The sequence below is a fragment of the Schistocerca cancellata genome, unplaced genomic scaffold (genome assembly GCF_023864275.1).
Source record: "Schistocerca cancellata isolate TAMUIC-IGC-003103 unplaced genomic scaffold, iqSchCanc2.1 HiC_scaffold_832, whole genome shotgun sequence".
Classification (NCBI taxonomy): Eukaryota; Metazoa; Arthropoda; class Insecta; order Orthoptera; family Acrididae; genus Schistocerca; species Schistocerca cancellata.
Window position 1 is genome coordinate 52,501 of NW_026046843.1, and position 5,000 is coordinate 57,500.

At 53.9% G+C, this 5,000-nt stretch overlaps 1 non-coding gene across 1 annotated transcript in view; it reads left to right on the top strand.

Moving 5' to 3' along the window:
• The first annotated feature begins 3,964 nt into the window (after positions 1-3,964).
• Positions 3,965-5,000, top strand: part of LOC126146832 (small subunit ribosomal RNA) — a 1,906-nt gene continuing 870 nt past the window's right edge. Inside the window, exon 1 of the ribosomal RNA XR_007529780.1 lies at positions 3,965-5,000. This exon is cut by the window's right edge and continues 870 nt beyond it. This is a non-coding gene — a ribosomal RNA (small subunit ribosomal RNA).

A 5,000-nucleotide genomic window follows, 5' to 3' on the forward strand; every position in this document is an offset into this window, starting at 1 on the left:
GCCAGTGCCTGCGCCGCACGAAGTCGTCGACCGACAATCGCTCCACCCGCACCCGCACGTGCCCCACTCCAACCGCCCAAATCGCAACTCCAGCGGATGAATGGCGGACTCTTCCCGCACTCCTATCGTGCAATCCACCCCTATATCTTGCGTTTCATGAAGAGTTATATCCAATATGCCATATTCCCGCTGTCCCTATACATGCTCTAAGTAGCTCGCTTGCTACAGCAGCAGCAGCACCACCTCCGCGCGCTTCCCTGGGGGCACTGAACCGCAGGACGCGAGACCCCACGCCCTGTGGCAAACAGGGCTCCTCGCAGAATATATACGGTCCCTACCCCGCACAACGATGACGGTGTGGGGGCCATTGTACGACACCGCTTCCTGCGGTGCCAACGCTGTCGTAGAGTCGATACTCCATCTTTGGTAGAAGGCAACCATTCCGCTGTAAATGAGTACGTCGCTCGTAGTTCAGTCACCTCGCAGCACTGCTCAGTAAACTATGCAGGCCCACATAGATAGATCAAATACGCAAATGCCCCTATACATGCTGAACGTCTGTGCAAACAAAACGAACCACACGTCACCCGCACACTCTATCACCCACACACTCTATCACACACTACTCTCTGCCTGTAACAAACACAGATACAATAATTAAGCACCGGCATGGACCAACGTCCGGTGCATCCTATCCGCCACAGTACACCAACCAGACTATGATAACCAGGCCAGGAGGTCCAATCATAAAACAGAATATCCCACTCGTCCGACAACCACAATTGCTCAGATAAGCCACCAACACCCACACATGTCCTACACAGGGGTGCACCCAACATCACCACACTGCCTCGTCTTACAGCACAAACACACTGGCAGGAATGAAACACACAGGTCTGCCGCAACCACAGACACGGCTCGCCCCCCCCTCTCACTGGCGGAAAGCGCATCCCGACGTGACATAACTCCTTTGACACACTGACGCTGCCTCGGGCATCCACGTCCTACGGTCGATATCAACGAACCTCACCCCCCCCCCCCCCCCCACAACACGCCATCCCATACCACATTGTGTACCGTACCCAAACCTAACGTGTACTGTACTACAACGCAATGTGTACCATAACACAACCCAGTTTGTACCTTAACCTAACCTATGTCACCTTAACCTAACCTATGTCACCTTAACCTAACCTATGTCACCTTAACCTAACCTATGTCACCTTAACCTAACCTATGTCACCTTAACCTAACCTATGTCACCTTAACCTAACCTATGTCACCTTAACCTAACCTATGTCACCTTAACCTAACCTATGTCACCTTAACCTAACCTATGTCACCTTAACCTAACCTATGTCACCTTAACCTAACCTGTGTTGCACCTTAACCTACCTCAATTTGCACCGCAATGTAACTCAATTTGCACCGCAATGTAACTCAATTTGCACCGCAATGTAACTCAATTTGCACCGCAATGTAACTCAATTTGCACCGCAATGTAACTCAATTTGCACCGCAATGTAACTCAATTTGCACCGCAATGTAACGCAATTTGCACCGCAATGTAACGCAATTTGCACCGCAATGTAACGCAATTTGCACCGCAATGTAACGCAATTTGCACCGCAATGTAACGCAATTTGTACCGCAATCTACCCCCATGTTGTGCCTTAACCTAACCCACGTTGTGCCTTAACCTAACCCACGTTGTGCCTTAACCTAACCCACGTTGTGGCTTAACCTAACCCACGTTGTGGCTTAACCTAACCCACGTTGTGGCTTAACCTAACCCACGTTGTGGCTTAACCTAACCCACGTTGTGGCTTAACCTAACCCACGTTGTGGCTTAACCTAACCCACGTTGTGGCTTAACCTAACCCACGTTGTGGCTTAACCTAACCCACGTTGTGGCTTAACCTAACCCACGTTGTGGCTTAACCTAACCCACGTTGTGGCTTAACCTAACCCACGTTGTGGCTTAACCTAACCCACGTTGTGGCTTAACCTAACCCACGTTGTGGCTTAACCTAACCCACGTTGTGGCTTAACCTAACCCACGTTGTGGCTTAACCTAACCCACGTTGTGCCTTAACCTAACCCACGTTGTGCCTTAACCTAACCCACGTTGTGCCTTAACCTAACCCACGTTGTGCCTTAACCTAACCCACGTTGTGCCTTAACCTAACCCACGTTGTGGCTTAACCTAACCCACGTTGTGGCTTAACCTAACCCACGTTGTGGCTTAACCTAACCCACGTTGTGGCTTAACCTAACCCACGTTGTGGCTTAACCTAACCCACGTTGTGGCTTAACCTAACCCACGTTGTGGCTTAACCTAACCCACGTTGTGCCTTAACCTAACCCACGTTGTGCCTTAACCTAACCCACGTTGTGCCTTAACCTAACCCACGTTGTGCCTTAACCTAACCCACGTTGTGCCTTAACCTAACCCACGTTGTGCCTTAACCTAACCCACGTTGTGCCTTAACCTAACCCACGTTGTGCCTTAACCTAACCCACGTTGTGCCTTAACCTAACCCACGTTGTGCCTTACCCTGCTCTGTAATTGGCATATGACACGTTACATTAATGTATTGTTGTCCAACCGCAACCGGCTCAGAATGTTGTGTACACAGCTATGTGTCATCTCCCCATAACAGCTGCATTGCAGTGTGGTACGCCATAGAGACGTGTGGGAGTAATGGACGCAGTGGATGGCGATCAGCATGAGCCGTCTGTTCATGTAGTGGCGCGTGTATGCAGACGTAGTAGTCTCTTCTCACACAATGTGATAGCACGGTGCCCCGCGTTCCACATCTGCGACATGCTACAGAGGCCGGTTGACAGTTGGTCGCGCAATGGAGATCGCATATGTACGGGGGCACCTTCCACGTGCCCTCTAGTCGGGCACATTTTGTTGCGTGGATGTGAGCGAATGTAGTGTGTCTTGACACCTGACAGGCAGGCATGCAATAATAGTTGACTTTGCAAACGGGGATGGACGTGTACGTTTACTGGTGACGTTACGCAAATGAACAACTGGTAACCCGTTGTGGTGCGGTTGATCTTGCTGGAGGTACATCTGTGAGGGCAACGATCGGTACAGCTACGAAGCGGTCCCCACCATACCAACGAACGTGAATGTGAATCTGGGTGTGAAGCGATACGCGGCTGTGGGTGGGTGGGACTGTCCCCGGCCGGTGAGGGGGGGCCGCCCGGCGTGCTGGCCGCGCGGTGCGTGGGCGCACGCGCTACAGCCGGCTGGTGGGGGCGCCCAGTGGCAGGCGCGCCGGCCGACGGACGCGGCAGGCGGCGCAGCTGCGCGCCGGGGCACCCTGCGCGCGGCGCCGTGCAGCCAAAGTGGGTCCTCGCGGACCCGGTGCGAAGCGCGGTGGACATCTGCAGTGTGCTGGTCCGATTGAGGACTGTGTGCGTTGAGGATGCGCCGCCGCCCGGCACTCGGCGCCGCGACGCCGTCTGCTGCTCGGTCGCCCCAGCGGTTCTCGCTGGTGGTTTGTATCGCAGTTGTGCGGACGTGTTGGCACGTGCGCTGTGCTGGGAGAGTTCGCTTCGGCACCCACGTGGGGCCTTTGCCCTTCTGTGGCGCTGGCGTTGGAGCTGCCGGTCACCGTAGGTGGCGCGTGTTGTCTCCCGCCGGCAATGCCACGACAGCACGCTCCCGGGCCTCTGTCGGCAGCGGCAAGCTCAGTTGGGAGCACGGGTGGTCGCACCTAAAGCGTCTACTCGCCTAACTCCGGGCGATTGCGCCTCTCTCGAACCCGACCAAGTACTTAGGACGGCGCTGCGCGCCGCCGGGACCTGAGAGGGTTTCGAGGTGTATTGTGCAGGGGAGCCCAGCCTCCTCCTGTTTGCAGAATAATTGAGCGGACGCTTGCGTGTTCGCGCGGGCCCCCGGGACACACTCCCGGGCGGCCGGCTGCTCAGCTCTAGTTGACGCAGCTCCCTGGTTGATCCTGCCAGTAGTCATATGCTTGTCTCAAAGATTAAGCCATGCATGTCTCAGTACAAGCCGCATTAAGGTGAAACCGCGAATGGCTCATTAAATCAGTTATGGTTCCTTAGATCGTACCCACGTTACTTGGATAACTGTGGTAATTCTAGAGCTAATACATGCAAACAGAGTCCCGACCAGAGATGGAAGGGACGCTTTTATTAGATCAAAACCAATCGGTCGGCTCGTCCGGTCCGTTTGCCTTGGTGACTCTGAATAACTTTGGGCTGATCGCACGGTCCTCGTACCGGCGACGCATCTTTCAAATGTCTGCCTTATCAACTGTCGATGGTAGGTTCTGCGCCTACCATGGTTGTAACGGGTAACGGGGAATCAGGGTTCGATTCCGGAGAGGGAGCCTGAGAAACGGCTACCACATCCAAGGAAGGCAGCAGGCGCGCAAATTACCCACTCCCGGCACGGGGAGGTAGTGACGAAAAATAACGATACGGGACTCATCCGAGGCCCCGTAATCGGAATGAGTACACTTTAAATCCTTTAACGAGTATCTATTGGAGGGCAAGTCTGGTGCCAGCAGCCGCGGTAATTCCAGCTCCAATAGCGTATATTAAAGTTGTTGCGGTTAAAAAGCTCGTAGTTGGATTTGTGTCCCACGCTGTTGGTTCACCGCCCGTCGGTGTTTAACTGGCATGTATCGTGGGACGTCCTGCCGGTGGGGCGAGCCGAAGGCGTGCGACCGCCTCGTGCGTGTTCGTGCGTCCCGAGGCGGACCCCGTTGAAATCCTACCAAGGTGCTCTTTATTGAGTGTCTGGGTGGGCCGGCACGTTTACTTTGAACAAATTAGAGTGCTTAAAGCAGGCAAGCCCGCCTGAATACTGTGTGCATGGAATAATGGAATAGGACCTCGGTTCTATTTTGTTGGTTTTCGGAACCCGAGGTAATGATTAATAGGGACAGGCGGGGGCATTCGTATTGCGACGTTAGAGGTGAAATTCTTGGATCGTCGCAAGACGAACAGAAGCG